A 24,764-nucleotide genomic window follows, 5' to 3' on the forward strand; every position below is an offset into this window, starting at 1 on the left:
TATTAGCAACAATATGATGCATCCGTGTGCTTTCCCCATGCTGGCGCACAATTGGCTACCATACGCCAAAGCAGGCACCCTTGCGTAATGTTGCAAGGGTGCCTGTGTTGCGGGTATGATTGTTTTTGTGCAGAAAGGGACACCTTCATGCACAAAAACAATTGATGGCATTTTCCTTTTTCTATGTGTGCTGCAGAATGCAGCACACGCGAAAAGAGGAGAAAATGAGGAGAAATAAAAGTATTTGTACTCGTTGTGGCACTCCTATGCCCCCCGCTGAGGAGGCTTAGTGTTCTGACACATTCACAACTTTACAAAACTTTGTAAATGTGAGAATGTGTCAGGTTCCATTGATATTGCGTGGGAACACCCCACAGCAACACCCATGAAACACCCCTTTCACGAAGAGTAATGTGTGAAAATGGCCCATATTTACAATGCCATGAAAAGTCACATAGGGTTACTTTATGTGGCCTTCGAAATATGGGCAGGCATACTGTGCCGCTGGTGCGTCTAAAGAAGTGATGCACCGGCGGCACAATCGCCTTGTAAATGAGGCCCTGGGAGTTTCCAATCAAATATTCTAGAATGAAACTCAATATAGGTTTTGAATTGGAAATGCTGTTAAGCTTTGCAGCAGAAACCTTGCACTTCTTAAAGCCTATGTTACATTTTAGGTGCCAGTGGGAAATGTTATTGTTTACTCTGACACTCTAAATCTGCATTTTCTAAGACGTTTACACCTCCATATTGAACTTACCAGAGTTTCAGGTAATAGGACTAAAGCACAAAATCTACCATTTCAAACAGAACACGAGTGCCTGAGTCCTGGTCAACAAGCCTCAATGACTGCATAGGTAAAAAACAAAAGAGCTGTCTAGCAGTTATCAATAACATGCATTTTGCTTTCGAGGATAAAAACATAGGGCAATGTTTGTAAATGGAGTATTACATGTTTGTTTTAATTGATGTGAGAAGCAGCCTTTTAGTTGCTAAGGGGCATATGTATCAAATTCTCTATTTGCGATTCTCAAATAGTGATTTTTTGAGAATCGCTATTTGGGAATCGCAAACGAGATGTAAGTAAAAGTTCGCAAATTGCTAGCGATTCCTTGGCATTCCTTAATTGCGATTAGCAAATTGCGAATCGCAATTAAGGAATACCTTCCCATTCATTCCTATGGGCCAGGAGGCTCATAGGAATGAATGGGAAGGCATTCTCAATTAGCGATTCGCAATTAGAGAATCGCAAATTGAGAATAATTTCAAAGGTGCAAGGGTGTCATAAGGACACCCTATTGCACCCCTGAAATGAGCATGTGTGTGCATGTGGCGCACATACATGCCCTAAGGACATGTATGTGCACCACATGGCAATTTGAAAAATGCCAAAAAGTGCATCTTTTAAAGAAATCGCAAATTACCACCAACTCGAAGTTGGTGGTAATTTGCGATTTCTTAAGGAGAAATCGCACAACTTGGGTGCTTGTTACATCGCATTTAAGGAATCGCAATTTGCAATTCCTTAAATGCAATTGCAAAATAGAGAATCGCAAATTTGCGATTCTCTAATTTCCGATGCCCTTTCGGGATGATACATCCCAAAAGGCCTTTTCCCATTCGCAAACGGGCCGATTCTGAGAATCGGCCCGTTTGCGAACAGGAAAAGGGCTTGATACATATGCCCCAAAGTGTTCACAAGTTTTGTAATGTATTTTTCTTTTAGTAGAATTTATGTTTCTTTGTTTATTAGAGTAGAGCAAAAGGGCTTTATTATATTAAATATGCCTCTCTCATCTTCCTGTGCTCATCACTCATTCCTTTCTTTAACACTTTTTTAAAAATTGAAAAACCTGACGTCTAACCTTCCTCCTTTTTCTCTTCAGTGTTTTCACTTCCCATAAATACTTAACATTCCTGGCATCCATCCACGTCCCTCACCTACCTCTGGGCCTTACCTGTCCCTCCCTTTGGTGTGTTGGCACGGCACTGGCAATAAGACAATTAACATGAAGGTGCCAGGCAGGCCCTGGCTATAACAGGACCACATCCACCATGGAGTGAAATCTCCCGTCTACCGCGTGTCTGTAATAAAAGGCAAGCGGCAAGGGACAGAGTGGTTGATGGCTAGGGTACCCACCTCACTCCCGGACATCACTAACACTGTTTCTAGACTTGAACTTTTCACCTGCAAATTATTGTTATCAGCTGTATCAGTCTAATTAGTTAAATGGAAGCTAAATTACAGTTCCCAGACTGCATTAGGCTGGCAAACAAAGGTGCATGCCTGAAAACTGGATCCGTAGTGACACGGTGTGAGATAATCACCCATACACCGCTGGGTGTTCAGAATGGGAACAGCTTTTATTGATCCTCCCAATTCCAGACCTTCAGAACGGTGTTAAAGGGGGTAGCCAGAGAGCTGTGCTCGCGGGAGATTCAGGGTAATATCACCCCACCCATACTATCACAGATATGCCCCGGAATATGGGTTTTTAGGGTCATATATGAAAGACATGCACTAAATTGTCAGAAAACTAAACTCCAATCTGAACTTTAAGGCCATAAAACTGCCGGAGACAGAAACTGAGAACCGACCATTGCGGGATGTACAGAGGGAGATAATTGTTGCAATTTAGATTCTTTCCACTTGGTACTTTCCCCCACCCCTCTCCCTTTAGTACTTTAGAATGTCCCCACAGTTGGATCTGAAGCTTGCTTTAGAATGTTCAGGAGATCTTTGAAGGCGAGCAGGCTGTGACAGCTGTGGAGCAGTGGAGATGACCAATAATGCTAATCTCCTGTATCCTGTTTGGTGTTTCTTTCTTTTCACCCACCTATGACACCATTTTTTATAACACTGGCGATGATTTGTCTTGTGAAAGGGGGCATTTGCAGTCTTCTTCCCTTTTCTGTTCTCCACTGGTCACCTGGTACAAATGACTAAGCTTTAAGGTACTTTTTCTATATATCACTTCACATTTAATTTGTGAATCACCTCACCTTGAACCTCCCGCTGGGAGATCTCCCATCTGCCGAATATTTATTCTCATTTTGTTTCCACCCTTTGCTGTGAGAGTCCTGCTATTCTTTGCTGTTCAGTGGTTACCCCTGGTGTTCCAGGTCATTCTCACAACCTACCTCCTCATGAGTTGGGAGGAGAGCCGCTGGTCAGCTCCTCTGCCTGCCTCTCTGGTCGATGCACTCAGCTTCTGGAAGTCAGCTGAGCTCTGGTGCTGCTGAGCGAAGGTGCCGCACTCTTACTCCAGCTTTCCCCACATGCAGACAGCGGATTGGGTGCCTCCACGTCTCCTCACCATTTAACCCTGCCCAGTGAGAAGAAAGTTAACTGGTAGGAAGTTTGCTAGTTTGCTCTTTTGCCAGCTACGCAGTTCAACAGACGCCGTTGTCTTCAGCGTCAGCAGTTTGGATGTACAGTCCTGTTCTTTTGGCTTCCTTTTTTTCAGACTTCTGCTATTGGGCAGTCAAACATTTCAAGTTTTACCTGTGGGACATCCAGTTTGACATTCGTACGTACCACAAACCTCTTGTCTTCATGTTTTCTACTAAGGGATCTTACAACAGTGGCCCCGGAATAGCCAGATGGGTGTTGGACGTGGAAAGTTTTTCCTACACGTTAGAGTAACCAGAACACTGCAGCAGATTTTTTGTCCAGGGCTCCATTAGATGTAAAGGAAGAATATGACACATGTGAACATCCTGTCTTATTGATCAATCTTCCTGCTCTCACCAGTGACAATTGGGGTGCAGCTAGTTTTGAGGATGATATACTTACTGAAATCAGGTCTTACGCTCTTCATGGGTGGCCGTCCAGTAGGAATGAGGTGGACGATAAGGTAAAAGCGTATTGGATGGTGAGGCACGAAATTAATGAAAATAATATCTTTGTCTTCTGGAATGAGAAGATCATACCCCCTCATGAAGTTGAGGGACCTTGTTATTGACCTTGCCCATGAGGGTCATTTGGGTAGGAGCCGCACCAAGTCTTGAGTTAGGGAAAGTTTTTGGTTTCCTCTTGTGGATGCCATGGTTGAGGCCAAGGTAAAGGATTGTCTGGTTTGTGCCAACAATGAGGAATCCAAGATTGTCCATGAAGCCCCTTGTTCCCGAAAAACCATGGGAGAAAGTTGCTTTGGACATCATTGGCCCTATCAATCCATCTGGGTGACCAAATGTTTTGTTCTAGTAATGGTAGATTACCATTCGCATTGGATGGTACCAGGATGGTTAATCAAATCACCACCTAGCACATCATAACATTTTTTAGGGATTTTTTTGTGGTGAAGGCATCCCTGCAACAATTGTAACTGATAATGGAGTGCAATTTACGTCAATATCTATGGTGGATTTTCTATCCCATTTCAACATTACTCACCTCAAAACTGCTCTGTACTGTCCCTGTGCCAATGGGTTATTGGAGAGAATGAATCGTATTGGTTATGGAATGCATCCAGCTGGCCTGTGTAAGTCACTTGGAAGTGGAGAATGCAAGAAATGTTGTGGGCATACCATACCACTCCCAGTTTAGTAATGGGTATCTCTCCTTTCTCTGCCCTTAAGGGTAGGTAACCTAGTACCAATCCCTTTCCAGCTTGGTTGGGTGGGGGCGACAAAATTGAACATGATTCAGTCATTGTTAAAGACAAAATTGCACTTCACCAAGCTAAGTATAAGAGCCAATACAACGTCAAACAGGGCACCAAATGTCCACAGTGGAATGTTAGGGACTGGGTGAGTGTTAAAAAACCGGGGGGGGAGGCGAGGGTTCCGAGCCTAGGTTCTTTCAACCCATGCGCATCCTTCTACAAAACTTAACATTGCCATAATAGACAATGGACAATGTTGGAGTATGGACAGACTGATTCACCTCAACTCTCATTCTTTGCCTTCCAGTGGGCGTTCTTCAGGTGGAACGGTGTCCTGTCAATATGGGAGAACCGTAACTACTGGAAGGCTAAGCAATGCTCCTGTTTGGCACTAAGACTACGCTATGCACATTTGAATTTACAGTATCCGGTGCTATTCTTCGTGTTTCGATCTCTGCCCCAGTTTTTGCCCCTTCTCTTTCTCCCTCCTTCCTCCACCCCTCTTCTGTACTTGGAGTCTCTTTTGTTCCTCCTTCTTTTTCATTTTTGCGGGGAAAGATGTGTTGTAATTTAGATCCTTTCAACTTGGTACTTTCCGCCATCCCTGTCCCTTTAGTATGTTCCCACAGTTGGATCTGAAGCTTGCCTTAGAATGTTCAGGAGATCCTTGGAGGCTAGCAGGCTGTAACGGCTGTGGAGCAGTGGAGACTACCAATAAAGCCAATGTCCTGTATTCTGTTTGCTGTTTCTTTCTTTTCACTTAACTACGACACAGGCTTTTATAACAATAATACAGAGGGACAAAGGTGTAGAAGAGAGGTGTTACAATCTTGCGATTCAGCCATTGCAGACGTAGAGGTTATTATATCTTGACGAGGTATGCTGCCCTCCATAAAGTGCGAGGGATCAGCTTTATTAATAAGTCACTTCAAAGTTCCAAATATGAAAAGAAAGTACAAGACATCATTACTAAAGTGCAATGGTTCTTATGAGTCCGCATGCCCAAATAGAAGTTAGAACCCCTCAGACAGGGCCTAAAAGTTCTAAATACCATGACAGCGCATCCTAAAATAGCACGTATTAGACCCCCAAACACAAATTTAAGAGAGTGCCGTAGGTGTTTTAAGCGTTCACGGGGCAAAGCTGAGAGTGATGAATACACCGAACACAAAAACTGTATGTAAGTAAAGGCTGAAGCCGAGGAATTAGGCAGGGCTTCTTCAGCAAATACTCCTGAGACCGTTAAAACCAGCTCTGAGGGTCTGCCTAAAAATGGGTGGGCCAGTAAGAAACAAAAGCGGGTTGAATAGACAAGCAACGTAGGCTTTTAATCAGTAAATTAAAGAAAGCCAGAATCTGTGCTACAGTATAAAGAAGGGTGGTCCCAGCATACAGTTCATTGAAAACAAAACATTCACATTAATGGGACATAATATAGACGGATGACTCAAAAAAGTTCGAATGTTATTTAATCACATCGAACATGTTACATTATTTCAAATAGAATCAAGAGGATTTTTTTAAGCAACAATTTGAAAAAGTAAAACATGTGCCCAAGGGAAGGATGGGGGGTGAGTGAAATAGTGCAGAATTTGGAAGGAAGTGAACACAGTGATAAACGTTACTGAATTACACTCAAATTGGACGGCATATTTGAGTCAATGCCGTATTTCGAACACAGATTCAATCATAATCACAATATTTACAATTCGGAATGATGCCATATAGAAACAATCACAGTGCAAAATGTACTGTTGACGATATTGGCCAGAGATGTTGAGTCGACGTTTCGACCCCTTGAGTGTTGTAGGTATTGGATGAAACCTTACGAAGTGGGGTCTTCATCAGGACTGGGATAGACAACGAGGGAGGGTGGGCACCTAAAGAAACAAAAGTTTAAATGAGTAGGGACTCATCAATCTTTTAAGTTTAGTGGAGCTAAAATATATTAAATACTCAACAAGAGTTACCATGTCCGTTGGAGGACAGGCCTCTAAGACGTCCGCAGGTCGTCAGAGAGAGAGGGAATCAAAACTCCTCGGCGGTAACTGACAGGCGTGGAGAGTGGTAGACACCTAAAATAATAAGGTGAGTCAAAAAAGGTGAACCAGACTGGTTAGTTCAATGAATGGTCGCTCCCAAAGTTTAGCGGGAAATAATTTACCATCGACCACAGCTCGTGGGGGTTAAGTCTTGAGGTTAATGAAAAAGCATTGCCTGGAGATCAATCCAGGTGTTGTGAATGGTCGAACTGCTGGAGTCAAATCACTGCTAGTTCACCAAAGGAAAGAATCTAAACAGAGAAAAAGACAAATCGGTTGGTGTGAGAGGGGGAGGACCTGCGGACGTCTTAGAGGCCTGTCCTCCAACGGACATGGTAACTCTTGTTGAGTATTGTTGAGTATTTAATATATTTTAGCTCCCCTAAACTTAAAAGATTGATGAGTCCCTACTCATTTAAACTTTTGTTTCTTTAGGTGCCCACCCTCCCTCGTTGTCTATCCCAGTCCTGATGAAGACCCCACTTCGTAAGGTTTCATCCAATACCTACAACACTCAAGGGGTCGAAACGTCGACTCAACATCTCTGGCCAATATCGTCAACAGTACATTTTGCACTGTGATTGTTTCTATATGGCATCATTCCGAATTGTAAATATTGTGATTATGATTGAATCTGTGTTCGAAATACGGCATTGACTCAAATATGCCGTCCAATTTGAGTGTAATTCAGTAACGTTTATCACTGTGTTCACTTCCTTCCAAATTCTGCACTATTTCACTCACCCCCCATCCTTCCCTTGGGCACATGTTTTACTTTTTCAAATTGTTGCTTAAAAAAATCCTCTTGATTCTATTTGAAATAATGTAACATGTTCGATGTGATTAAATAACATTCGAACTTTTTTGAGTCATCCGTCTATATTATGTCCCATTAATGTGAATGTTTTGTTTTCAATGAACTGTATGCTGGGACCACCCTTCTTTATACTGTTCCCTACCCAGGTCCCAGCGACTTCATATGGGTCGACCCTTTATGTTCTCTACTTCAGAGCAGGTGCACACCTGCGAGGTCCTTCAGTGATTAATCACTCTCTAGAAGATGGCAGAGAGTGAGACTCTTTCTTACACAGAGGATTATATTAATCGGTTGTTACAGGACCCTGCTAATCAATTTTTATCGTCAGATACCCCCAATATTGACTTTACACTGAACGATAAAGTGGCACGTCTAGAACGCCTTGAGAAGAAGTTAATACGTACTCGCCTTCATGGCCACTTACTCACGAAATATTTACAGGCAAATGTAATACCAGTCGGTCTACAAATTAAGAACGAACCAGCGATTTTTGTTGATATACCAAAATTTAAAGAAGGCTTTAGCTTTGTGGCTAACAACGCCTCACGACACTGGATGGTGTTGGGAGTTGAGACGGCAGCGGAGCAAGTACAATCATTGTCCAGAGAAATTTCCTCCCTCAAACAGGAAATTGCCGGTGATTCTACCCTAGCTAACGCCAAGGAGGCCTTGGCAAATTTGGCTAAATCTTTGAAAGACTTTGAGCTCACAACTCAGAACAAGAAATTGGACAAACTTGCGAAAGACATTCGCTTTTATGAGAAAAAGAACACTTATCCTTACCTATCAGAGGATTATTACAAGCAGGACAATCAAGGCAGATTCACCGTTAGGGGTAGAGGCCCTTACAGAGGCAGAAGGAATTTTACCAACTTCTCTGAATCTTCAGGTAGCTCTGGAAGTGACAACGAGCAACCATCTACCAGCTCTGATCAAAGTTACCGTGATAATTGGTATCCACCGCAAGGCTATTACCCTCCCTCTTTTTTAGACGAGGGCCAATGGAGACCCCCCAGAGGACGGGGCCCTTGGCAAAGGGGCCCTCAGAGAGGTCCACAATCCAACACAACCAACTGGGAGAGAGGCAGGGCATCTGCGGGCAAGCAGGTGCGGTTTCAGACGGAGAACCATGGAGAGATATCAACCAGACGCAAGGTCTACAGATGGTAGAAAAGGATAACCCATTGGTGAATATTTCATCATACACATTAACTGAAGATGAAGAACGTATTCTTTCTAAGGGGCTCTCCTTCATACCGACATCTCATCCTAACAGCTTTGATACTAGGGTCGAATTACATGCCTTCTTTAGAAAGATTTGTCTAAGATATTTTTTTAAACACTCTACTTCTGATGCGATACAGTCGGCCACTGGGCTGAGGCCCCCCTCCACTTTTGTCCCACCCACGAGTGCGATGTCCAACAAGATCTTGGCTTATGAGAACATGGTATTAACTGACGTAAACAAGCTATTGAGCAACTACAAACATACCATCCCCAACACCAGGAAATTGGAACGAACAGCGCTAACAAAATTGAAGAACAATAGAGACATTGTAATAAAGGCTGCTGACAAGGGTGGTGCGATCGTCATTCAAGACACAACGGCATATAAGGATGAGATCCTGAGGCAACTTCAGGATGGCGTGAGCTATTCCAAACTACGATCCGATCCAACTAAAGAACTGGCAGAAGAAATTGTACAAATTACCTCCGAGGCATATGGACAAGGTATACTTAGTAAACTTGAGTTTGAGTATCTCAATCAGAAATACCCTCGTTTACCTACTATATACACCCTACCCAAAATTCATAAGGATCTCCAGCAACCGCCTGGACGCCCGATTGTTTCGGGATGCGGCTCCTTACTGGAACCATTATGTAAATATGTCGATTTCTTCCTGAAACCACTGGCAGAGGAAACTGAGGCCTACCTTAGGGATACGATGCAGACGATCAACCTGGTCGACCAACTACCCTTCGATCCTAATACCCAGCTACTGGTGACCTGCGACATCGTGTCCCTGTATACCAGCATTCCCCAGATACCGGCACTGGAGGTGATGACCGAAGTCCTTAATACTAGACCAGCACCTATGAGAGTTCCAACAGAGTTTATAATTCAACTCTTGACTATTGCTATGCAAAAAAATTTTTTTATCTTCCAAGGAGAATTCTACTTTCAAACTAAAGGTGTTGCCATGGGAGCTGCCTTTGCTCCAGATCTAGCAATAATCTTCATGGATCACTTTGAACGTCAATTTATCTTCAGCAACAATCCTTTTTCTGGCAAGATCAATTTATGGAGACGCTACATCGACGATATTCTCCTGATTTGGAATGGTGATGCCAATGAATTGGCAGTTTTCCATGAATGGCTCAATTTACGCAATGACAACATCCAGTTCACGATACACTCGGATGCCAAAGAACTTGCCTTCCTTGACATCAAAATTTATTGTGAGGACAATAAATTGCACACAACGTTGTATCGGAAACCCACAGAACGTAACTCCCTACTTAGATACAGTAGCCACCACCCACGTGGTCTTAGGGATAACTTACCTTTTGGACAGTTTTTAAGGATCCGCAGAAATTGTACCAAAAAGGAAGATTACCTTGTGGAATCTGAGGACCTGAGCAACCGTCTACTATCAAGGGGATACCCCAGGAGATTGGTTAAGAAGGCTCGTAAGAGGGCATGGTTCAATCCCCGTGAGACCCTCCTAACACCTAAGGCTAAACAAGATACAGCATTGCAGAGACTGATTTGTGTCACTACGTTCTCAACACGGAGTAATGAAATTAAGAAAGTGATCAACAAACATTGGAAATTAGTAGCTGATGACATCAACCAACCGAACCCGCCGATGCACTCCTTCAAGAAAGCGAGGAATGTGAAGGACTATGTAGTCTACTCGTCTCTTGAAACAGCGACAACACAGACCATCCAAGAACTTTGGAGTCTACCACCAGTGATCGGACACTTTAAGTGTGGCCACTGTAAGGCCTGTGATTCCACTGACTCGACGAAGAACTTTACCTATAGAGGACACACGATAACTCTCAGTTCTTTTACGAACTGCAACTCCTCCAATGTGATTTATTGCATCAGTTGCCCCTGCGATTTACTCTACATTGGGCAGACACAACAAAAGGTGAAAGCTAGAATTCTGCAGCACCATAGCAGAATCCGGTGCAACGTGGCGGGAGCCCCCCTCGTTGAACACTGTACCTCAAAAAATCATAAACCAGATGATCTCAAATGGCTGGTTCTCGAGAAGGTCAAGCTGGGCCCCAGAGGCGGTAATCTAACAGCCATCCTCAATGTGAGAGAATCCAAATGGATGTCTATGATGGACACGGTGGCTAATGGGCTTAATGAACTTGATGGCAGTAATGCCCAATTAGCAGTCCTCCGTGTTTAATCAATGTGATCTATATCTGGTTTCGATATATCTGTTTCTCTCCTCTCCCGAGGGATATGAGTCATTATGTCTACCACTAATATGAGGAGCCCATCTGTTACTTCTCTCTCTAACCACAGGTTTACATATGACAACATATTTTGTTCTATGAGTTGGGTTGGTTGTGCCAGGAGCTGCTGGCCACCATTCATTAGACACATTATTATACACTATAATGCTTACTTATTTATCATGCTTAAGTGCTGCTAAACACTTTGATTATGTGGACATTTTGCATATGGATACGTGTTTTCTTCCCAACAGGATTATCATCGTGTTTTGTCGTTCTCTGATTTTGTACTGAAAATTGTCTAACCGTATTGTTATACATTGTTTATACAAATCACAATGTTGCAGGTTGGGTAATCAACACCTTTTAGTTGTTCTGTTCAAACTCACGCGTTACATTTCTTCCGTGTCTGCAACTTTCCAATACGCTTTCTACCCCGTGACGCTACCGATCATAGTCTTTTCTTCATTACGGTTGCAAAACCGGCATCTAGCGCCAGCACGTTAACGGAGACCACGCGTTCACCGCGCGTCTCCCTATTTAATGATGCGCCCTGGGCAAGCACTTCCCAATCATTGATGCAGTAGACGCTGAGACTTAGGGTAAGGTATCTCCAACTTTAATGCTGGCTCCTTGGTTTTTGTACTTTGTCTGAGACACCCTGCTCTACCAATTATGGTTTAGATTTCTCCGCATGTATTATTTGACATGCCGTGTCGGCTCCCGACACTTCCTCTGCCTTTGTATTTTATGTACTTCCGAGCACCAGCCATGCTCTTATATCAATTCCACTGTCCTCGTGATCCTACGGGACTCACTTACAAGAACGACAAGTCCTATAGTATATCTCCCTATAATAGTGATTTCTCCAGCACTTTTCCATTAGCAGGTCCTCCCCCTCTCACACCAACCGATTTGTCTTTTTCTCTGTTTAGATTCTTTCCTTTGGTGAACTAGCAGTGATTTGACTCCAGCAGTTCGACCATTCACAACACCTGGATTGATCTCCAGGCAATGCTTTTTCATTAACCTCAAGACTTAACCCCCACGAGCTGTGGTCGATGGTAAATTATTTCCCGCTAAACTTTGGGAGCGACCATTCATTGAACTAACCAGTCTGGTTCACCTTTTTTGACTCACCTTATTATTTTAGGTGTCTACCACTCTCCACGCCTGTCAGTTACCGCCGAGGAGTTTTGATTCCCTCTCTCTCTGACGACCTGCGGACGTCTTAGAGGCCTGTCCTCCAACGGACATGGTAACTCTTGTTGAGTATTTAATATATTTTAGCTCCCCTAAACTTAAAAGATTGATGAGTCCCTACTCATTTAAACTTTTGTTTCTTTAGGTGCCCACCCTCCCTCGTTGTCTATCCCAGTCCTGATGAAGACCCCACTTCGTAAGGTTTCATCCAATACCTACAACACTCAAGGGGTCGAAACGTCGACTCAACATCTCTGGCCAATATCGTCAACAGTACATTTTGCACTGTGATTGTTTCTATATGGCATCATTCCGAATTGTAAATATTGTGATTATGATTGAATCTGTGTTCGAAATACGGCATTGACTCAAATATGCCGTCCAATTTGAGTGTAATTCAGTAACGTTTATCACTGTGTTCACTTCCTTCCAAATTCTGCACTATTTCACTCACCCCCCATCCTTCCCTTGGGCACATGTTTTACTTTTTCAAATTGTTGCTTAAAAAAATCCTCTTGATTCTATTTGAAATAATGTAACATGTTCGATGTGATTAAATAACATTCGAACTTTTTTGAGTCATCCGTCTATATTATGTCCCATTAATGTGAATGTTTTGTTTTCAATGAACTGTATGCTGGGACCACCCTTCTTTATACTGTTCCCTACCCAGGTCCCAGCGACTTCATATGGGTCGACCCTTTATGTTCTCCAGAATCTGTGCTACAAGCAGGCATAAAAATACACTGTCTCAGAATCAGTCAGCTCCCCCCGAATTTATTCGCCGGAGGGCTCAACATCAAACACAAAACCCCAATCTGAAGATTCAGTGATGGTGTTTGTAGAGAGCAACAGAAGGTAAAGGCGAGAGTGGTAGGCTTTGGAGAACTGGGTCTTTTTGAGAACTTCTTTGCCATCACGGAAGGCATTTAGTAGTAGTAAAGTTAGGAGTCCTAACACAGGTGGCTGCTTGAAAGTTTGAAAGATCCAAGTTACAGCCCCCAAGTACTTCAATACCGGTTGTTTTTAACCCCCTCCCTAAGATGCCATCATCCCCTTTCTTTCCCCTGCTATCCCCCTCTTGGAACACAGAGGCTTTGCCTCTGAAACCTAAAAAAAACACATTGTCCAAAATGAACACGTGGTTAAATGTCAGGTGTTTCTTTTGACTTTAAAATCTATGTATATGTGTGCCTGTGTTTGTGTGTATAGTTCTGCCATAGTTAACATTTGGCATTTTTCTTCCTTTATTTCTTTAGTACGTTTATCAGTGTGTTGCTTGTACTACAAAAAACTGTTTTGTAAACAAACCTTTTAACTTTTTCCAAGTGTTTCTGTCATCTTTTAAAAACATTTTAAATGTATGTCATTGTGACACAATAAAGATACTGAGTCTGCATTCAAGTTTGTATTCGCTTATTTTAGACAGTCACCATTACACTTAAGAGGTGTTACATGATCTTACGCTTTTGACAAACTGCATATTCTGTTTTAACAGTGCTTGATGTAGACCTAGAGTTCTGTTTCACATATTTCATAACAATACTGTCATTGTAAACTAGGTAGTTCGAACATAAATTTAAAAGATTTCTAAATGTCATACCCTCAGACATTTTACTAATAAAATATATACAATGCTCCCCGTATGTGATGGTGAGATAATCCTGTGCCTGTATTTTGTTGTACTCCACCTTCACAGCAGCTTTTTTTACATACTTAAATATAGGTTTTGTATAGATACTCTGCTCGGGGAAAACCGCTGCGATGTCAAACACTGTAACCTTGTCTTTATCTAAAAAGTAGGGCCTCCCAGTCAGTTCCTTCCATGTAGTGCGGATCTGTGTTAAAGACGAGCATGTGGGGTCTCTCTGACCGTATTTTACCAGGTAGAGTGTTGCTTTGAAAAACACCTTAAAAGTATTTTTTTACAATATTTTAAAGATAGTCGAACAAAATCTGACGGGTGTGGTTGAGCTGAATGACGTTGTTGAATACAAAGAATACAACCATGCTCACATTCATAGCCAAGGGCTGACCAAAACTTATTTCTGCTTTTAGATTTCCATTTTTGATCAAGCTGTAGTGGTCACCATCTTCCATGTCATGGGTCGAAAGCAAACAGCGTGTAGCGTGTCCCATAGCCTTCTCTTGACATGACAACTCCAGGGTCACGCAGGTGCTTCCCGGTTATGGAAACAAAGCCCAGATATTCCCTGATAAAATTTGAGTCTACAAAGCTAGGTGTATATGGTTTGCAGGAATAACACCCCCCTCATGGAACAGTGCTGCGTATTTGATGTCGTAGTGTTTGAGACTGAACGGGTTTGATGTATAGAGACTGCTAAAAGCTACAGGGCTAATCTGGTAACGGCTGGGATGCTGAATATTTTCAGAGCTACCCTTTCAGCTCATACTTGGCGGTTGATAGCTGTAAAGCTTCGATGTGAGCCAGTCTGACATTTGGGAACACTTTCACTCTGTTTAGAAACAAACTAGCAGACAGTCTGACCAGTTTATATTGTTCCGCATCACCCCTGATGAGACAGAATGAGTCCTTGTTGTGGTTCAGTTTGATCTTAAGATCAATACCGTTGATGAGCAGTTTATCTTGGAAGAAAAGTCCTGAATGTATATGCCCGAGGAGGTCAAACTGTCTACTATCAGCGGCAAAGCTTGCTCTTTTTACAAAACCTTGATTGTCACTGTCCAGCTCCTTGTCTTCAAAATGTGCATAATTAACCTTGTAGAAGAGCCCTGCTGAAATCAGTGTGACCAAGGCTTTGCGGCCGTCATTTAGAATACTCTTGATGTAGGCTCTGTAGGCATACATGTTATCGCTGTGCGTGATGCGATGATAGCCGAGGGTACTGTCCACCTGATTAAACATGTTCTTGATAGAGTAAGCGATCATTGCCACTTTTGCGGCGGGCATTATGTTGGCACCATCCACTTTTACGATTTTACAAACAAGATGCAGCAGAGTATTGTTGAGATCCAAATACATATTCATAGACCCTGACATAATAACTCTATTGGCGCCAACGGCGTAAAAGCGGCTAAGGGGAATACTTCCCTGTTTTCGATACTAGTGTGAGTGGTCTTTAGAGAAATTAAGTCTAACTCTGATTTGGTGCATTTTCCTGATGCACAATGTACGATAGCCATGTTTCGGGTTGTTGTGTATTAAAAAAATATTTATGCTAGTGGGTGTTCTCTTGTTCTCTGAGGCTCTCTTGAGCCTTGCGGATCTTCTTTTGTGCACGTTTTTTAAAGAGCACCTCCTTTTTTTTATAGGGAGCCTGCAGGCTCCTATGACTCGAAGACCTTTGCTTCCATTTAATACTTTTGCTTGGCCTGTACATAAGTCCTGCTCCTTCTTGGGGTTGTTTGTTCGTGCGTTTAGAGGCAGCAAAAGTCACAGAATCCACCACATCCTGGGAAATGTTTGAGGCCTTCGCTTTAATGTGGGTTTTGCAGTTTCATAGGCTTTTCTCAAGAAATGCAGAGCTCTTCTAAAGAAACTACGGAAAAAAACCTCCAAGTGCAGCCCCGTACATAACAGGAACCCCTTGAAAGAATGGTGGCCCTCCATATCCGGCCTGGTGTCTGTAATAGTATAATTCAAACAGGGAAGGTGCTCCCTCCCTTTGTTTGAATTATAGTTGAAAGTTTGGGAAGTTGAGGGTCTACCCACACAAAAGCCTTCTCACTCCTCCTAGATTTCAGTCTGTAATAGTCCCCTTACAGAGAGGGCTTGCCGTATGTTTTCATGATCACCATGATGACTTCATAATTTTCGCTGTCGCGTTGCGGTCTTAAATGAAGCTTAACAATAACTTTTTTTGCATTTAAAGGACACCTGCTCAGATTGATCATCAAAGATCATGACCGATGTAGTGTCAAAATGGTGTTTAGAAATTGCTACGTAATCAGGCTTTGTATATGAAATATTAATCACTGTGTTATTTTCCCCCTTTACCTAGGCCCATCTTAAAGATGGTGAATAACTCTCCCCGATCCATTTGCGGCTCTACAATGTCACCATACACGTAGAGTGTATAGAACCCTTCATTATTATCGGGCATATAGGTTCTGACTTTACCTGACATTTCATATGTTAAACTGTGCCGGAAACCCTTCTTAATTGACCCATAGAGCTACATGCTGTATCTCAATTTGGAGCTTTAAAAAACACCTTCCTTCTAACATTATTTAATACTAGCAGCATATTTGAATATGTTTCGATGCTGGCTATGGATTTGTTGAAGTCCTCGACAACCACTGCGATGCTGGGGTGATAGTCTTGGGGAAAGCCAGCATGGATGCTCAAGGTGTCCTGCTAATGCTTTATAGTAAATTTTACCTCGAGCATTGTAAGTATATTCATTGTTCATGGGAATTGGATTTTGGTTGGGGCTACCTCCCAGTCCCCTTTTAGGTCCAAAGTTTTAGTCAGTTTCATGGTCTAATTAGAAATGTGATTGCCGAGGAACATGTCCTTCAAGGCGTTGGATAGTAAGGTAAGATAAAATGATGCTGTCTCCATATTGTTGCCTTCAGAGAGCCCCCGTGCTCACACACCCTGCAGGGAGCTGACCAGCACCCAACTCTTAAATTTCTCTGGCCACCCTTTCCATTTGATAAAGGCCAGTCTGTTAGCCCAGCTACCTTTTTGTTTCAGAATCTTTTCAACCCTGTACACACAGTATTGATCATCCGGTACCTTTTGTAACTCTTGTAAAAGGTAAAGGAAGTGGCCCTTAGGGGCCACTCGGGTTATTCACAACCACCTGCTATGCCTTCCCAAGAATGAAGTGTCGGTCAGACAGTAGAGAATACAAACTTACATTTCATTAGCAATACTCTGCAGAGGAGTCCATCATGACCTGCACCCTAAGATGTCTGCCGAGGGACTGACCCCCCCAACTGTCGACAGTGAGTAATAATTCTTCCAAAGAAGCCTCCAACCACGCCCACAATGGAAATTTACCGGCCTGAGCCGAACATGAACAAATAAGGCACAGGGAGATATGCTACCACCTGCCAGATAGGTACATGTTATCTGAAAGTCGAGGTCATTGCGCTGAGTCTCAGCGCCTCCTAACGTGGGAGCAGAAACTGCACACTCAAAAAGGTATGCGAAGTCAGAATGGCCTAATCATTAATAAGTCGGAAAACAGCCTTGAACAGAAGAGAGAATAATAACGGAATACAGCGTTCTGCTGAGGCAAGCAATACGAATGATGAGGCCTAGTTCAGACAGAGCCTAAGCAGCTGAATGGGGATTACGAAATACAAAATGGAGTCACACTTGCTAACTAAAGCGTGCACGTTGCAGGGATAACTCAGTGGGTTGCAAAACATGAATACGAATGGCATCTATTTAGCGACACACTGCTAACCTAATATAACATGAAACGAGTGCATTGCGGAAATGAGATTTTCAAACCTAACAAAGGCACCCAGCACCGTTATGCCATTGCAGTCCTTTAACCGGTAAATATATATACCTTCTTTAAGCTGAACACTCTCCACTACATTTATTTTGTCACTTAACGTCAGCTGGTAGCTCTTCATAAAGACCCTTTTCAACTTTTAAACCCAAACATGATTACCTTCTTTTAAAAGAGGCTTCTTTACCTTGGCAGCGAAACGGCTCCTGTACACCGTTCACCGTTCTCCACACCGCTAAGCAATTATAAGTCATTACCTCTATGAGATACGTTTTGATGGTTCTCTGATAACTGGCGTTATAAGCATCTATAAATGCCTGTAGAACATCCAACATATCCGTAGGTGTTGTAGGCCATGATATATCTCCACATCTTAGATTTTAAAGTTCTGTTAAAACGCTCTGTAACAGCAGCTTTTACCTCCATGTGCATTAGAAAATGATGAACAGCGTACTGTTCTAGTAGTTTCTGAAACTAATTGTTTGAAAAAAGATTCCAGCATCTGTTTACAGTTTTTGAAGGGTTTGCTCTTTCCTGAAGATGGCTTTAAAGGCAGTGGTGAAGCTAGTATCACTTTTATCGCTTAGCAATTGTGCAACGGCATACTTCGACAATACATCTATTATCATTAATATATAGCGAGCTCCATTATTATGTTTGGCTAGATCTTGAAGACTGATTATGTCCACCTACCATTGATAATGTAGCTGCACATTAACGATTGTGGGTCCCCTCTCAAAATGTCTCCTGACTGGCTTTTGAAGTGAATATGTCTCTTCCCCTCATAACCAGGTCTTCACCTGTGCTCTGTTTACCAGCTCCTTTTAAACTATAACCCTTCTAAACAAAGATTCAGCATTTCCGAAACTTCCGACCCTGCTTGTATCATAATAAAGCTTCCTTAACCCGTCCCCCGACATGTTATCAGCCCCTGTATCTTATAAAATGAAAGACAAGGGTTTTGTGTAAGGGAATCTTATTCAAAATAAAGAATGTTAGCAAAATATAAACAGGGCATACTTGACAGTTTCATGGTACACATCTTGTCATTTTTGTTGGACAGTTTGCTGACTTTTCACTCCATTTACATAATATGACACATGCTACATACATTAAGAGGGGCAAGGCAGATAATTCACCTCAGTGTCACAAGTTTTTATATTTTTACAGCTCTGAACTCAATGGCTTTAGACAGGACTTCCTGCTTACCCCTCCTTTAACTTTGTATGCAAAGGATACTGACGGCATTTAAAAGATCGTACAATTCTCTGTTGTGCAAGAAAAACCCTTTATTTCTTAAATGACCTTTGGTCAGATGCTCCGACGCGATATGCGAGCTAGTCGTCGTGAAGTAGTAACTCCCTCATATGGCATTTGAATACGCTTCAGTATTCATCCATTGTAGGCTGCCATGCATTAATACACCAGTTGGCTATGCATGCAGGACTGTCACACTACATCGCCGTGAGTGGCTCACCAAGCTTCAGATAACACAGAGTTACAGGTTGCATTTTAACTATTCTTTCTTTAAGCAACACATATGTCAATCTGGCAATACATATGTATCCTGGACATAACTCAGAAGCAGCTTGCGCAACTACATTCGATGCTTGTCCTAAAAGTGAGTAAGCATGTACATTTTAAATAATACAATAATGACACACTACCAGGGGACTTAGAATTTTTATTTAAAAGTTTTTGTAGGGCTGAAGAGCTGACTCGTCTAATTTTAAAATAAATATAATACATGGCTCTTTCTATAGCCCTTTATGCATTCCTTTTAAAAAAATACGTACACAAACCTTGCATACAACAGAGTTTTGATCTTGGCTCGCTTGAGCATAGAATCTCTTTGAGAGTGGTTGACAAGACCTTAATCATTTCAAGGTGGACATTTTTCTTTTACTCTGACAAACGATACATGAACTTTACAATTTATATACTTTGTTTGGGTATAGCAAGGTACATATATGACAGATTGTTCTTGAAGTGTATGAGTCGTATAGACGCTCATGAGCCTCCTGCTGCAGATCACTAATTTTATGGCCACAACAGAGGTTATAATTGTCACATTTGATACACACGCACACGACAATTGCAGCAAAACCTTTAACAGGCCATATGGCATTGTAAGGTATGCCTGGAGCTTCCTTTTCAAAATCTGCGATATTATAGGTACAAACACATTTCTTACGTCAATCTTTGTTTTGAATTGTGGAACTTTCAGTCTGTTTTGAACACCATAAGTAGTAAAAATTTACGGTGTTAACCTTTGGTGACATCCCCTATACCACAGCTCTTTTTGCTGATTCTTTCTATGGTTCAAAAAAGAAAGAAAGAAAGCAAGACAGTCTATTAGTGAAAAATAAAATATAGATGTATATATGGTATAAGTAAGTGTCTCTAACAATTTGTACTAACCTTGCCATTTTTATGGAACTGGACCATGGCTCACAAATCTTCAGAGTCACTGAAGTCCATCATGGCATAACGGGTGTCGGAGTTTGCGTGCTGCTGTTGCACGATGATGGACTCTGGGGCCGATTCCTCCAGAAACTCCATATCTTCATAGACCGGTGAGTTAGGAACTGTTATAGATTCGTCAACACTTCAATGTCGATTAAATTGTTTCCAGCATTTGCTGCATTCACTGCAACTGCTGGAGCCCTTAACAGGGGATAATAGTTGTAACAAATCCTTGAGGCTGAGCGTTTTCAAGCTCCGGCAAAGCTCCTTGTCAAAACCGGTTACGCCGTGACTACCCTGTTTAAGGTCGCTCTGCTGCTCATTTTGCTCCATTACCACTAGTGTCAGGCTACGACACTATCTATCCATAGAATTCAAACCACCATCAGAGGGAGTCTTTTTGATGAGGTGGCTGTATCTCTTCATAATGACAGAGCAATCTCTTTTCTGGAGGTCGGCTCCTTGATTTGGCATAGGCAGCTTTGTTGCTCCTTATAGGCATTCTAAGCATCAAAAAAGGGGCGTACTCCTCTACAACATATGATGGTCACCTGATCTCCAGCGGCTCTGGTTCATTGAGGGCTGCCGCATAGCCCTAAACATGTGGAAGAACCATGAGATAGGGTGATGTCACAACACATGTAACCCAACACGGTCACACGACACCCCGGAAGTGAATGTCACTTCCAATTAGGTCACGAGGAGCCTGAAAGTCCAGGTAATGGAAGTGAGATCACTTCCGCGGCAGGACAACTGTCACTTTTTTGATTGGTGTGAAAAGTATCCCTGTGTACTCTTGTTCACTTCTGAGATAAGATATGCAAAACCAAATTTGTCATTCTTTTTCCAGAAAGCATTCCAATGCAATGTTTCTACATCCTCAGATATGATGAGCATACCTAGTAATGAATGAACATAATGAGTTCCGCTCAATACTGACTGGACAGCTTTGCTTCCAAAGATTTTAGCCGCAATAAGTGCATCGTCTATGCCACATCCACTGAGATAACTTCCTGCACACCTCAACACAACTTTTGTCATGTGGAAGAAAACACCCATCATTGGATAAAAATGTCAGCTACAATACAGAAAACACCTTCATCACAGAAAATTGGCAGGATAGGCTGATCTTCAAGCTGAGCATGCACATTTTGAAAATACTTTAGAGCTGTTTTATAGTGTTTGTAGTATGTGACTGGAGACGTATTACTGGTAAAACTCCAACCTTCTTCAGTGGGACTGTATTCTGGGAGATCAGAGCATAAATTCCAGTCCACTGTGGTACTGGCTTTTCTTCATCCTTCAGTCTGCACCGAAGAAGCGATATGATAAAGTTAGTTAAATCAGCTTTGCAGATCACAGCATCAAGTAGAAGAAGATCCATGTCCTCAGCCACTTTCAAACTTTCTGGTAGACTGAAACGTGTTTATGGCTTGTAGTGATTTTGCACACATTGGCAAGGCAAATGGGTTATAAGTTTGCAGCTTCGTTTGTTTATGCCTACAGCTTGTTTTCCAGCAGCTACATTATTGGTACAGTCTTAAAAAAGCACCCTAGCAGTATCATGTGTGCTGGATGTTCCAGACAAAGAAGAGCCTTCTTGAAATTCAAAATTATTAAGAGCAGCAATTTTAAATCATTTCCTGGTAAAGTGACTTGGAAGTGGTGTGCTGTCAGATTCACAAGATTTTACATAATGAGCAGCTAACAAGTTCTCTACTTTTGAACTTGTCATATACTGCATGGGCAGTCATCATGTGTAGCGGAGGTTTCTTTTTGCTGTGATGTAATTCATTAAATATGATTTGGAAAAGACAGAACATTTGCACAGCATAAGTCTGTTAGGTCATGGGATTGTCTTCCACTTCTTCGCTTATATCTTCGAAGCCATCATGAATGTTGTCGGCATCTGTCCTGAACTCAAGAACTTACTTTGTACAGTTTTGCTTTGCTGACATTAAACAATGATGTAACAAATGTTAAGACAATATTTGGCATTCTTATTCATTCCCATCTGGGGTAGCACAAAATTTGTCATTAAGTCCAAAATATAAATATTTCAGTACTTTTCTTCAAATGGTTCCTGCTGATTTTACTTCATTCTGTGATCTTATTTTGGCAGCAAGAACTTCAGGAGTCATTTCAGCTGAGAACACATTAAGTGGCTTATTCTTTTTGTTAGACTGATAAAACCAAAGTCTGCCATTATTATGGATCAATACAGTTTTATCAATGTTGACCATTATTTCTCTGATCTCACTGAGCATGATTCCATAGCCAGCACTCAAGAGTAGATTCAAAACTTAATTTGCTTTTTCAAAGAGTGCAAACTTAACTGAAGGCTGGCGGTTATGTTGCTGCTGGGATCTCATTGTACATTCATATTTTCTAATGTATGCACACATGCACTTCAGGTGGGAATACAAATCCGCAGGAAATAAATTCACCTCACTGTTTAGCTCAGCTACTGGGCTGAAAACTTCATCTTGGAAGAAACTAGCAGCAGATAAAAACATATTTGCCCTTTAAGACTCATATACTCTGTACTTTGTTCTTTTGTCAATCCCTTTTGCCCTTGCTCTGGCTAAACCACCAAAATAAAATTAAAGATACTCTGCTTTCTAATCTGTTGTTGGAAGCGGATGACGGGAAGCCATCGATCTTCTGAGTGAAGGGGCATTGGGTTTGGTTGGCGTCGTTTTCTCAGAAGACTCAGAATCTTGTTTTAATTCACAGGTTTCTGCTATTGTTTGACAATTTTTGTTTTGCCTTATTAGTTACCATTTGTAGTTACAACCATGGAATATTTGATCCTCTTCTCCTATCAGTTTACATTTTTTGTGAACTTCATCTTGTCATATTTCTGCAGCATCTCAAACTCTCTTCTGTCCAGCTGCGGTTGATGTTAGCTTTTTTCAGGTTTAGTTTAGCATTAGACACAATTTTCTTTGTTGAATGAGTCCTCAGATTTTGTAGTTAGCAACACTCTGTCAGGAAATAAAGACCCTCTGCTATCACCTGCTTCGCTCATGTTTATGAATTTAAATCAACAGAAAACCTGACGCAAAAACAATATTAAAATTAATTTCCATTATGATGGCTAAACACATCATTATAGAGCTGACATTTTGGAAAATGACAGAAGGGTTGCTCTGCGGAGTTATTTTCTATCTCTGTAAGACTACTCAACCCCCAAAACCTATGTTTTGACACCAAAAAGGAAGTATATAAGCCTTATAGTTCCTGAAATATTACATCATCACTGCAACACATCCGCCATTTTAAAAACGTTGCCCAGAAAAATTCAACCCAGATTAGCAATGTCTACCCAAGCCAAATTACTTCAGTAATGATACAAAAACACAAATCAAGAATGAGAGATATATCAAGGGGCCAGAATTATCTTGGTGGGACTTGCAGTGAGTACTCCGTAAACAACCGACTAAGAGAAAAATGTTACCCACTTGTCCTGTCTTGGAGGTGCTCAATTGAAGTCTAAATAGGTTTTTTTATTGAAGAAAAAATGAAACTCATTATAATGGATAGAAACAAGTTTCCTGACGTTTACTTGAAAATAAAAGAGAAAAATAGAAATAGCATTTTTCGTTTCGCAAAATAACACTATACTCTGGGAAAATTGTCAAGATAACAATGCACGGTCTGTGCCAGCTGGGAAGAAGGTGTCAACTAGCTACTGATAAATGACTTACATTGTATTTGTTTATTTTAATAAAGCCCTTTTAGCTTCTCTCCCAAACCTGTGGAGTGTAATGCTTCTGGTGAAGCGCCAGCAACCGCATATGAGCGTCAATCGAGTCTCCAGGCTATTTTTATATTTTTTCTAATTTCATTTTAATGTCTGCCTTGACAGTGCAGCTGTCTGATGACCTATTCTTACAAAGACTTTAAAATACACATAGAGTGTTTTGACTATTCACAGGGGAGTAGTTCTCTCTCTCACCCCATGCTATTAGCTGTTTGGTATATCATTCTGCCTCCTATGTATTGCCTGCTTTGCAATGCTTGAGGGGCTATTTCAAAAGTACACTGCATCATCACACATAATTTATATCTTATAGATGCACCGCATTAAGAAAGAAAACTTTCTTGTGCGTTCTTTTTTGTTACTGTACTAGGATGATTCAAACCGCAAGTAAGACTTATAGGCTTCGCCAATGCATTTTTTTTTTATGAAGCAATTATATAACCTGACAGGAACTTCAGCTCTTTTAGACAGGGTATGTACTATCGTTAGCTAGACTATAGGTAAGTGTATTTTTTAGAGTACTTAGGGGCATATTATCAACGGCCAGCGATAATTATAATTATCGCTGGCCGTTCATAGTGATAGAAAAATTATCGCCAGCTATCGCTGAATATTATCGCCATGATAATGCTATATTTACAACGCATAGCGCTATGGCGATAATATTTCAGCGATAGCGGTGATTTCAATGGAACATCGCTGGTTTTCCAGCGATGTTCCATTGAAAACAGCGATAACATTGCTGATAGGACCCTGTGGTCCTATCAGCATAATCCATATCCCATTAAAAGTATGCCTTAGTCAGGAATTTAACAGGTGTTAAATTCCTGAGTTAAGGCTGAGGTAGCGCGATTTTTTTTATCGATGCACCTCCTTGTTAATATCACAAAGCTGCCTTCACGATATTAACATGTGTTGTTTTCACAGCCACGC

The sequence above is a fragment of the Triturus cristatus genome, chromosome 3_2, assembly GCF_964204655.1.
Source record: "Triturus cristatus chromosome 3_2, aTriCri1.1, whole genome shotgun sequence".
Classification (NCBI taxonomy): domain Eukaryota; kingdom Metazoa; phylum Chordata; class Amphibia; order Caudata; family Salamandridae; genus Triturus; species Triturus cristatus.